At 42.2% G+C, this 12,495-nt stretch overlaps 1 pseudogene across 1 annotated transcript; it reads right to left on the reverse strand.

Annotated features, from left to right (window-relative positions):
- Positions 1 to 898: 898 nt before the first annotated feature.
- LOC147610023 (LEAF RUST 10 DISEASE-RESISTANCE LOCUS RECEPTOR-LIKE PROTEIN KINASE-like 1.2) lies at positions 899 to 3,373 on the reverse strand (annotated as a pseudogene). Its single transcript, XR_015264153.1, has 2 exons — positions 2,490 to 3,373; positions 899 to 2,375 (listed from the first exon to the last, which is right to left on the reverse strand). The product of XR_015264153.1 is annotated as an LEAF RUST 10 DISEASE-RESISTANCE LOCUS RECEPTOR-LIKE PROTEIN KINASE-like 1.2 (transcript).
- Positions 3,374 to 12,495: the final 9,122 nt, after the last annotated feature.

Here is a 12,495-nt window from a genome sequence, read left to right on the forward strand (position 1 = left end):
AGAGGGAGAGGGAGAGATTTTAAAAGGTATTTTGTTTTGTTTTAAATGGAAAAAAAAATGAGCCTTTCCTTAAGGAGGGGAAAAGAGGAGAATGAAGAGAGAGAAAAAGAGACGGTAGAAAGAGTTTAAAAAAATATTTTTTATTTTGTTTTAAATGGAAAGAATAAAAAAGAGGAGAGAGAGAGAGAGGAAACAACGATTACTAAGTTCTTAAGGTTTCACTCAAGGCACCCTTGTAAGGAGAAAGGGATGCGACTTACAAGTTTTTCATCATTACTTATAATGACAAGCTTCGTAATCTAGCTTTTTCTTAATTCTCATTTTGAAGGTTTCACCTGACTATGAAACTTTGAAATTAAGAACATATGCGGGCAATAAACGACAACAATTTGCATAGTAGTATGCTGATCATCGATTGGAGCGAGTGTAATTGGAATCATAGTTGCTTTTCGACCGCTTTTTAGCATTTTGACAGTATTATAATACTTACAAAATTTGCATAGTAGTATTCTGATCATCGACTGGAGCGAGTGTAATTGGAATCATAGTGGAGCGAGTGTAATTGGAATCATAGTTGCTTTTTGACCGCTTTTTAGCATTTTGACAGTAATATACTTACAAAATTTTAAAATACCTATAAAAAATTACACTAAAAAAAAAACTTGCTATATTTCACTTAACCCATCAATTTGGAAGGGCAAGGGTGCCCATCAAAAATTGGACGAAATTTGGAATAGTCAAGTAAAGGTCGATTGAAAAAAATGTTGATGGCTACTTTTGCAGAGAGCAGAAAAGAAAACCCGAAGGTAGTGTACTCAAAACGCCACCCAACTCACAAAGCGAGTGCGCGTCTGCGCGGATTCAAATTGAGCCGTCAACTCAACTGTAATCGGAACACTGCTTATTAAAAACAATAGGGTAGTAAATTATAGAATAGCCAAAAATAATAATAATTCTGTATCTACTATTCGTACAAAGGAAGTAGATTATTGTGGAGGATGCATGTTTTTTTTTTCTTTTTTGTGGATGTAGACATTAGACTAATAACATATGCAATCAATCCAATGGTCCCAAATATTGCTCACATCAGACTCCAGACGATGTGTTGGAGCTTGCATAACTCCACACGAATGAATGCACAGAATTGGGAGAATATGCAGAGTTGAATGCGCATTCGGGCTTGATCAGCTGGCTGGTCTCATCTGCTGGTGATGGGCCCACCTTAGAGTCCTGTGCATTGATAACCTCTGCATATTCGACATATCCAGATTCCCTGCGTAGATTAGCAAGGGTTTCTGCAACAAGGCTCATGCTGGGTCTGTCATCCTTCTCTGCCTGCAGACATTGGAAAGCCAGTTCCACCACCCCTTTCACCATCCTCTCCACATCCGGATTCTTATCCATCTCCAAACGAGAATCCACAAGCTCCTGCCACACCCCACATGCTATCTTCGTCAATGTTAAACTGGAGAGATAAATCTCCCTCCTATTCCTTGACATATCCACCGCTAACTTACCAGAGACCAGCTCCATTAGCACTACCCCAAAGCTGTACACATCGCTCTTGTCAGTTAGCTGATAACACTCGTGATAATCCGGATCTAAATACCCCGGAGTGCCTTGAGGAGCTGTAGAGACGTGACTTACCTCAGGGGGCACCAGCCTTGAAAGCCCAAAATCAGCTAATTTAGCATGGAATTTCTCATCTAGTAGGATGCTGGTTGTCTTCACATCTCGGTCAAAAATGGGGGGAGACACAGAGTTGTGAATGTAGGATAGAGCTTCTGCTGTTTCGCAGGCTATATTTAGCCGGATTTTCCATGGCATTGCTGGCTTATTAACATCATGAAGCTGATCAGACACGGTACCTTTGGAGGCATACTCGAAAACCAACAGTAGATCCCTGTCATCTTGGCAGCAAAAGCCATACAGTTTCACCAAATTTGGGTGTTGAAGACTTGAAAGGATCTTCATTTCATTGTAGAACTGTTCCGTCCTTCTAAAGTTGTCATGGTAAAGCCTCTTGATGGCAACTTTGCGGCCATCTCTGAGAAACCCTACATAGACAGCACCAAACCCTCCATCTCCAATCATGTTTTCTTCTGCAAAGGACTCTGTGGCTTTTACGAGTTCTTCATAAGAGAAGTCCTTGGTAGAAACGGGGCCAAATTTGGCTGACAAGCCAAGGGCTATTTGTGTCCACAACTTGCTGCTGCTGGAAGAAGTGGGGAGTACGCTTCTGGTGGAAAACCTCCTCCTCCTACGAAGACGCCACAGAACCAGCACGGCTACTATAATTGCGAGACCTACGACTGACACGGCAACTCCTATGGCTGTTTTGGAGGCGGTGCTGCATAGGAGGCGACCATTGCATGCTGTGAGCAGGAGATAGAACCTTATTTTAGATAATGAACATTTGATGATGATGATAGGTATGAATAAACGCATGCGGTTTAGCTAATTACCAGAATCTACGTTTAGCTAATTACCAGAATCTACTGCTGGTTTACAGTCCGTGCTGGAATGTTGATTGTCTGGGCAGAAGCACCTGAAATTGTCGGAGTTGTCGATGTCGTAGCCGCACGCTCCGTTGGTTTTTTCACAATTCGCACATTCAGAATGGAGGTGGCTAGTCTCGGTCCAGTTGAGTTGAACCATTCCATTGCTGGAGCTCCATACTGTGCTAGGATCGTTGAGAGAAGGGTCGGCGGTAACGAAGAACTTAACGTGCGTGCAGGCCAACCTCTCCATCACCTGCTGTAGCATGAGCTCCTTGTCTGGTTTTAATTGGAAGCAATTATCCGTGAGGTTGCATTTCGCTTTATAAGATTTGCATACTGCGGCATGTTCTTCAACAGGAGGATCGAAGCTGGGCAAGGAGGTGAGGTTACCTCTGCTGCAATTAAAGAGCAGGTAAATGTTATTTTGGGAGATTTGGAAGGTTGAGCTCGCAAAGGCCGTGTGATTGATTGAGACGGGAGATAGGAAGATATATCGCCGTAATCAACAGGAGGGGTGCAAAGATCCTGATTAGCACTCTGAGGCTTCTGCCAAGTGAGGTTTACGAAGAAGCTCTGGAAGTCTCCGCAGTAGATGCCCATCACAGCCGGAGGGCCAAGGATGCCAAAGCCCTGGGGACAGGCCTCGTTGAAAGTATCCCATTGAGCCTGCGACGTGCTGCAGTTGGATAAGAGGAAGCTAGGGGAGGCGGCGCAAGGAGTAAACGCCCCGAAAGGAAAAGAGACGTTCTGAAGATTGGCGCAGGACATGGGCGAAGCCGGGGCGCAGGTTTGTTGGCCATCACCGGAATCGGAAGATCTGACCACGAAGAGAAAATGAAAGCAACAAGAATAACAAAAGATCAGGGCAAAGAGGAGTCTCATAGCTCCCACCTAAGGGAAGGGCGGGGGTGGGGGAAGCGAGGAGAGAACAACAGAGAGGGCTCAAAATCCTGGAAAAGACTCTACCTTAACCAACTGCAGTCAAAGTCGCAGCGGTGCTTGTACGCCAAAATGGATTCTCAAGAGGCTGTTTGTGTGCAGGTGCGCACATTCTGGCCACCTGGAGGCCGTGCGCCACTTGGCAAATGTGGGTGGCGGGGGAAATTAGCTCTTCCATGCGCACCTACACTTACAAAAGCGGTTACAAGGATTGGGCAAGGATACACGCAACATATATATATATATAAAGAGAGAGATGCATGAGTTTGTGTATGCATGTAGTGTTATACCCTCATATTCATACTCTTAGTAGACATATGCACTGTTGGCCATTCTTATATGCGGGCCTAAATATGAGGCATGAACCAGGGTTAAAGTGCATGAATTTGTGTATGCATGTACTATACTCTCGTATTCACACTCATGTATGGAAACTATTAGATATATGCACTCTTGGCCGTTCTTATATCACTACAAGAGGCGGGGTCATTATCCATGCTTTTTTCGAACAACGCTTTAGAACTAAGCTTAAAATTTCCTAAACGTCGAAATACCCATCGAAAAAAAACGTCGAAATAGAAACGTCGAAATAAGCATCAAAACAAGAGCCGAAAAAAGAATTTTACCACGCATTTTTCGACGCTCTTTTCGATGATTATTTCGACGGTTATTTCGACTGGCATTTCGACACTTATTTCGACTATCATTTAGACGCTATTTTCGACGAATGCAGGAAACTTTCGATCCTATTTTCGACGGATGCAGGAAACTTTCGACGCGTGCAGGTACTAATTTTTTTTGGCATAATGGTACATCCAGCTGCAACCTTGTAAGGTGGATTCACCATTATGCCAAATTTATGGAGTACCAAAGGCAACTGTACTCTAATGTGAAGAACGAAGCGAATTTATTGAAAAAGTTAGAGAGAGTGCCATAACGTTTTCGACATTACAAAGTAGGTACACAATTCACACAAGTGCAAACAATGGCCAAATTATATTGCAAGATGTGAAATCTGCATTTCAAGCTCTGACGAGATAGAAATTTACATATCAAGCTCTGACGAGATAAGCCAAAATTTGCATACAATCTATACAAGCTCAAACAAAGATGTGAGCTGACCAAAATGTGTATGTACAAGGGGAAAGACATGGGCAAGGGCACTCTATGCGGAGCCCTCACTCAGGATTAGACATTGGTCCCTACAAAAACCATATAAGATGCTTTTTTTGGCATACCAAAACAATGATCTAATATTACAAGGCAAAGCAAGTATACAAATCATAAGGTTAAGGCTTGCCGCACTTACTATATCTACAATGCGCCCCCAATTGAGGTTGGCGCCTTCTCGCTCAAGCTTCTCCAAAAGAAAGTATGTGTTATGGCAGCGGCGAGCAATGTCCTCCTCTTCTCCCGTTGCCGGCCGACCAACCACTTGATTCTAAAAGTACCAAAACAACAAGATAAGGATTGATACTTACAAATTACACATAACATCAAATGAAACATACAAGATAAATGTTGATACTTACAAAGTAGACATGGAATGCGTCCCAACCGTCGCTTCCAAGGTGAGAGCTTCCTACGTTCTCCATTCGGTTTGGTCGCATCCTCTTGTTGCTTGTAGCGTTGGGGATTTCGAGCATGCTTTTGCTTCTCCTTATTCCGATCATCGGTGCTCATGTACCAAGGCTTCTCACCCCCTGCCTTCACTCTCTTAGTCACATCTCCCCGCCAATGTTTCATGACGTCCACCATGTGCTCCTTTATCCACATTATGGGGATGATATCACTACCGCCGGCCGGCTTGTACTCATCCTTGATTTGATTTATGACTATATCTTTCTTGTCTTTATTCAACTCTGGCCATAAAGTCATAAAGTCATTTGCAAAGACAATGTGGCAAAGCTCGCAGGATGCGGTTCTTCATCTCTTGCTCGACATTATCCAAAACCACATTGCCATTGATAATTGTGTAAAATTTTTCTCCATCGAGGCCAGGTGTCGGCTGTGTGTCAAAACGTCGTGATAATCGTGAGCGTGGAGTGCTTCTAGCGCTAGATGGGGAAGGACGCTCATGTGGGGAAGAATGCTCATGTGGGGACGTAGACCCATCCGTGCCCCCACTTAGACAACAAGTGCCTCCACCTCCACTACTCGAGCGTTGTCCTCTGTGAGTGGACGAGCGACCTGAGGGAGCAGGTCTTTGTGGGGTTTCTATAGGTGAACTAGAGTTAGCGGTGGTGGTGTCTGATGGTGCGGCCGAAGTGCCCGCCTCTCTCCTAAAATATTGTTGTGCCATCGCTCTTTGCTTGGGCGTGGCTTGTGCTAAAAAACCCATAAACTGGTCAGGTGACATAGCATATGGAGAGAAGGATGGAGAGTAAGCCGGTGTCTCATCTGGAGTGCAAGACATGTTTCTACACACACATAACAAAGCCCACATGGACACTTTAATAAGAGCATACACATGAATTATCCCTCAACATTCATTCATTTATGCATGAGGCCTTATGCATAAAGCTATACATGAGGCCTTATGCATAAATCTATGCATGAGGCCTTATACATAAGGCCTTATGCATGAGGCCTTATACATGAGGCCTTAGGCCTTATACATGAGGCCTTATGCATGAGGCCTTATACATAAAGCTATGCATGAGGCTTATGCATAAAGCACTATGCATAAGGCCTTAAGCATGAGGCCTTATGCATAAAGCTATGCATGAGGCCTTTGCATAAATCTATGCATGAGGCCTTATACATAAGGCCTTATGCATGAGGTCTTATGCATAAAGCTATGCATGAGGCCTTAAGCATGAGGCCTTATGCATGAGGCCTTATACATAAAGCTATGCATGAGGCCTTATGCATAAAGCTATGCATGAGGCTTATGCATGCATAAAGCACTATGCATAAGGCCTTAAGCATGAGGCCGTATGCGCATAAAACTATGCATGAGGCCTTATGCATAAAGCTATGCATGAGACTTATGCATAAAGCATGAATGGGAATTATGCATAAAGCATTATGCATAATGCTTATGCACAAATCTACAAAACAAATCCCCAGCACCCAAGGGTGCAATAATAATAGAAGAAAGAGAGGAAAGATAGAAAAGCACTTAACTCTTTTTCGTAATGTTGAAAGAAAGGATTAGAGGACCTACACAACTAACAAAAGGGTGAGGAAAGCATTAGTAATACATACATACAAAAGCTTATGCAAGCTATGCTAAAGCTTATGCAAGCTATGCTAAAGCTTATGCATAAAGCATGCATGAGGCATTATGCATAAATCTTTAAGCATAAAGCTATGCCTGAGGCATTATACATAAAGCTTATGCATAATGCATTATGCATGAGGCTTTTGCATAAAGCACTAGGTAAGCCACGCTATCCTAAACTAAACCGTATCCCAGCACTATTTAAGCATGCATGCATAGAGCTCTATGCATGTATTAAGCGCTCTATGCATAGAGCTTAATCTATGTATATATCTCTATGCATTATGGATGTATAGAGCTTAATCTATGCATTATGAATGCATGCATAGAGCTTAATCTATGCATTAAGCTATACGAATAGAGCTTAATGCATAGATTAAGCTCTATAATTAGAGCTCTATGCATGTGCATTAAGCTCTATGCATAGAGGACCTACAAAACAAAACCCCTCTTTTTGATAGATAAAAATAGAGGAAAGAGAGGATAAAAAGATAGGAAAGAGAGGAAAGCACTTACCTCTTTTTGGTGATGTTGAAAGAGAAGATTAGAAGACCTACAAAACCAACAAAAGGTATACATACAAAAGCCCTAAGAACCTAATGCATACATACAAAATCGAAAAGAGAGGAAAGAGAGAAAGGAAGTTACCTCTTTTTGGTGAAGTCGAAAGAGAGGGTTAGAAGACCTACAAAACAAAACAAAAAAGTTGAGAAAAGAATTAGTAATACAAAACCCTAAAAGTGTGAATAGCATGGATACACAAGGAGGTTTATCCTTCAACACACACACACAAATTTAACAACTAGAGGAGAGGAGAGGGGAGGGGAGAGGAGGGGAGGGGAGGGCAAATAAGGAGGTGGAGAAGAGCTTGGGAGAGAGAAAGAACCTGCAAAACACTCCAGAAAACATAGAAAAAAGAGAGGTTCTATTTTACTGTAAAAACCTGTGCCGTTGATATATGCGTCGAAATAACTGTGGAAAAAAGTGTCGAAATCGGAGTGAAAAAAAGCATCGAAAAATACGTGGAAAATAGCGTGGAAATAAGAGTCGAAAAAATAAAATTCCCACGCTTTTTTTGACGGTAGCTACTTTTCATTCAAGTTCATCTTTCCAGATCTTGCGCGCCCCTGACATTTCAAATTACCTATCACCGACTACCACCCTCCACAAATACTTAAGGAAGGATTCCTCTCCAGAAATAAGCATTTGTTTCCCATTTTGCAAATCAATATGGAAACCATGGATGACGCCACACCCTCAAATTTTGTTGATTTAGAGGAGAAGACACTTTGCCCATGTACTCGCGCTGCAAATACCAAGTGGCTTGACATCGACGAATTTGCAATGATCATACAAAAGAATGGAGAAAAGTTTCGGTGGAGCGATTGGAACATCTAATTAGTGGCAATGCACGCTTCAACAATGACGAACCAGTGGATATCCGGCTTGAACGATGGAGACCAACAAGAGTAGCCACAAACAAGGTGATCCAAGAACCCGATGAACTTAAGGCAGTTCGAAGAAAATACTAGAATATGACATGGATGACATGATTAATGCCTTACACGATGGAACAAAAGATCGAGAGGTTTGGAATACGAAGGGTTAGAAGAAAACACACGACATGTGGAATACGTTTCCCAAGAAGAGAACGTAGGCCTGCTCGTCTTCCACTATCATGGAGAACATGTGTCTGTTTTACGTGCTTGCCTATCCGTATTGAACTTGCAATCGATTTTGCGTAAGTGATGATATCATATGCAATTAGTGAGTTATGTACCTTTATATGCATTTTCTTAACCTGACTATTTTGTGTAACAGCTTATTGAAACATCAAATATTACCAGAAGATATAGAGATTCCACTGGACCGTAGTCGAGCAAAAGCAATGTTGCACTCGATCGGCATGGACTAAAACACACACCATGCTCAAAGTCTATGAAGAAGATAGTATACGAGGGCCACAAGAAGTATCTCCTAGTGGACCATCCTTTGTGTGAGGGATTTCTAGGGAGGTCTCCTCACATATGGAAGAGCAGTGATTGGAGGACCTTATGGGAGCTGGATCCAACCTGTACACCTCCAGGAATGAAGCGTCTATCCATTTTCCATCAACTTCCATACTGGAATGACCTTCTAGTAAACCATCTTCTTGACCCAATGCAAATTTTCAAGAATATAGCCGAGGTACTTTGGAAAACCATCACAGGAGCAAAGGAGAGCAAGGCACAACGAGATGATTTACAAGAGGTTCAACGCTCACATGCACCACTTATGGGCCCAAAATAGAGCAAATGGAAAGGTGAAGCTACCAAAAGCACCTTGGGTCACAAAGGATGAGCAACGGCGTGTAAAGAAGTGCATTAGTGAGTTTCGTACCCCTATAGGATGCATGCATTTCTTGAAGGAAGCATTTACAAAGAATGATGAGTGTAGTGGCTTGAAGAGTCATGATTTGCACAATTTCTTGTAATTCGAGCTTCCTATAGCCATCAAGGATTGCCTCAACGATGACATTAGAGCAACAATTTATAAAATTGGTGCAATGGTACGTTGGATATCAAGGAAAGAGATTAGTAGAGACACATTGGAAGCAGCACGATTAAACTCCATCGAGGCTGTTACAATGGCTGAGAAATACTTTCCAATAAGTATTTTAACCATTCAATTGCACTTGCTAGTTCATGTGGTTGATGAAGTTGCTGTGGCTGGGATTGTCCATAGCCGATGGATGTTTTTCTTGGAGAGATATATGAAGACACTTAAAGGATTTGTTCATCAAAGAGCTCATCCTGAAGGTAGTATGGCAGCGGGACGGCTTGTTCAAGAATCACTTGTATATATAACTGAATTTCTCAGTATGTCTAATCCCGATATGCCAAGATTATGGACACAAGAAGAAGATGATCGACTAGTTGGGGAAGAGCCACACGGAAAAGGCCTTGTGAGAACAATGGATGTAGCATTGCGTGAGAAGATCAATAAATTTAGCATCTTAAACTCACATGCTATGGAGAAATGTATCAAGAGATATAACTTGGTGAAGGCTGAAAGGGACCAAGCTCGTTTGAGTTTTAAAAGGAGTCGAACAACTCGCACGCTACCATACCCAATAGAACTTGTACTTCTTTCAGACTTTCCTTCTAATAAATGGCTCGAGCAAACCATACGACAAGCTAAACGCAATGGTGAATCAAGACTCGACAGATCATAAATGGTTGTTTGTGATTCAAATAAATCCAGTGGAAAACAAATATTTGAAGCAGTGAAAATAGCAGTTGATTGTTTGCCAGATGCTGAGGAACTCCCCCCAAATCATGTGATGGTTGAGCATACACCACTGGCACCTATTGAACAACAAGAAGAACAAGAAGAAGACATACCAGTTGAGGAAGTAGGTAAGGCTCACGCGGGACTAGGATCGGATGAAGGCAAATACATCTTGAACCAGCAACAACAGACACTAGAGATAATCCAGAAGAAGAAGAGATTCAAGATGAGTATGATCATGATGCATCCACAGCTCTCATGCTAGAGCTAGAAGAGGATGACGGCATGGATGAATTACCTTCTACTACTACAAGACAACCGGTTCCACCAATTAACAACAATGATGGAGTATTTCTAGAAATAGATTTATTTGGAGCCATGGATCTCGCTGATGAGGACGAGCAAGTTGATGATGAACTTTAATTTCATTGTAAAATAGAGCACTTTCTTAATTGCACCTTAGTGATGAGGAGAAGGAGCTAGCATTTTTTTTCCTTCAAAGAGCGTGATGGAAGTTATACCCTCCTCTCTCCCTCGGCTCCCCCCCTCTCTCTCTCGGCTCCCCCCCCCTCTCTCTCTCTCTCTCTCATAGACACATATGCTTGCAAAGAGGTAGAAAGAGAAGGCTAAAACACACCCCAAGATGGAAACTAGCAAATATTATATATAAATTTAATTTTTTTAATAAAAAAATTTAGACTATTATTTCGACGCTTATTCCGACAACTTTTTCCACGCATATTTCAACTGTTATTTCGACGTCTTTTTTCGTGCATATTTCGACACCTATTTCGATGCACATATCGATGACGCGACCAGGCGTGGAAACTATGCGTCAAAAAACAATGATTCTCTTGTAGTGTATGCAGACATAAATGGGAGTTGAAGTGCACACAATCTCGTTGAAAACGATACAAACAAGCCCCAATGGTGGGCAACCTGAGTGATTAGAAACAAGGCATGAATCTTCTCTTAAGTGAACTGACTTATCTTATAAAACAAAAGCCAAAAAAAAATGTGGCTTTTAGAGACTTTTTTTTCAAAAAAATCTCTAGAACTATAATGTCTCAAAGAGATTCCTTCTAGGGTATATTCTATGTGTATTTGATTTACTAGTATGTAGCTTCCATCAACTCAAGATTCAAGTAGTTTTTTATTAGTGGTGTGAAAGAGCTTTATTTGTTAAGGTCATTCATGGTATGACTTGGTGTATACTCTTCCATAGATAAATTTGTTACATATGTTGTGTATACCTCGTGGTTGTTCTAGTGTGAACGGCCTCTTACACATGGGCAGTTTTTACTTTTTTGCTAGGAGAGATTTTTTTATCCTCGTGTGATTGTCCCCTTAGGTGGTGGTAATTGAGTACCTTAGCATATTGTGCTTCTTACAACTCTTTTCCAGAAGTAATCTAGCTTTCTTGATCTCTTGTGTCCTCCTTGTGTCTCAAGTTGTGTGTGTGAGAGAGCTTGGTCCCCCCCCCTTTAACCCAACTGTGTTATCAGAGCAGGTTAAGGTCTCTATTGGAGCTTAGTTTTTTCTTAGTGCATGCTTTTCTACAGTTTTGCAAAGCTCTCACTTTTTTCAAGGTTCCCATTGAAGCTTTCTTGCAAAACCTTTGAGCTTTAAGGAGGACTAGGGCCCTTCTGTCAAGTGAGGTTTACGAAGCTGCTTTGCAAGTCTGCCATGGTAGATGTCCATCATAGCCGGAGGGCCGAGGGTGACAAAGCCATCGGGACAGGCATCCTTGAAAGTATCCCAATACGCTTGTGTCATGCTGCAATTGCATAAGAGGAAGCTAGGGGAGGCAGCGCAAAGAGGAAACACCCCAAAAGGAAAAGAGACGCTCGCAAGATTGGCGCAAGACATGGGCGAAGGGTCGCAGGTTTTGGCCATCACCAGAATCAGAAGATCTAACCATGAAGAGTAAATGAAAGCAACAAGAATAACAAAAGATCAAGGCTAAGAGGAGTCTCATAGCTGGCCTTGGGGGGGGGGGGGGGAAAGAGAGGGAGAGGGGAGGGGAGGGGAGGGCGAGCATGCTTCGTAAGTTCTTAGCATTTAAATCCGGGAAAAGACTTTCCCTTATCCAAACTGCAATGAAAGTCATTCTTTGCCGACCACAGCGGTGCTTGTACACCAAAATATGTTGTTTGTGTGAAGTCACCTAGGTGCGCACATTCTGGCCGGCAAATGTGGGTGGCCCTTTTGGGGCCTCAAGCTGCGCCCATTTGAAAGGGAAAATTAACTCTTCCACGCACTCCCTCCCCCAACCTCAAGTTCGAAGTGATGATATAGTCCAAACTTACAAGAGCGGTTATCACAATCGAGGTAAGGATACACATATATAGAGAGAGAGAAGTTCATGAGTTTGTGTATGCATTTAGTACTACTAGTACTCAGTCCGTGCGTTGCTACGGTATGTAGAAGACATTAAGAAGTGAAACTCAGGAATGGAAGCTAGAATACAAAGGGTCAATCGAAGGGATATTTTCCCTAGATTTTTTAGAAATTCAGGATTTCTTTTTTCTCTCCTCTCCTTGTGCCTTGGTTGTCCAT

Source organism: Cibotium barometz, chromosome 50 (assembly GCF_041138505.1).
Source record: "Cibotium barometz isolate CiBa-2024 chromosome 50, ASM4113850v1, whole genome shotgun sequence".
Lineage (NCBI taxonomy): Eukaryota > Viridiplantae > Streptophyta > Polypodiopsida > Cyatheales > Cibotiaceae > Cibotium > Cibotium barometz.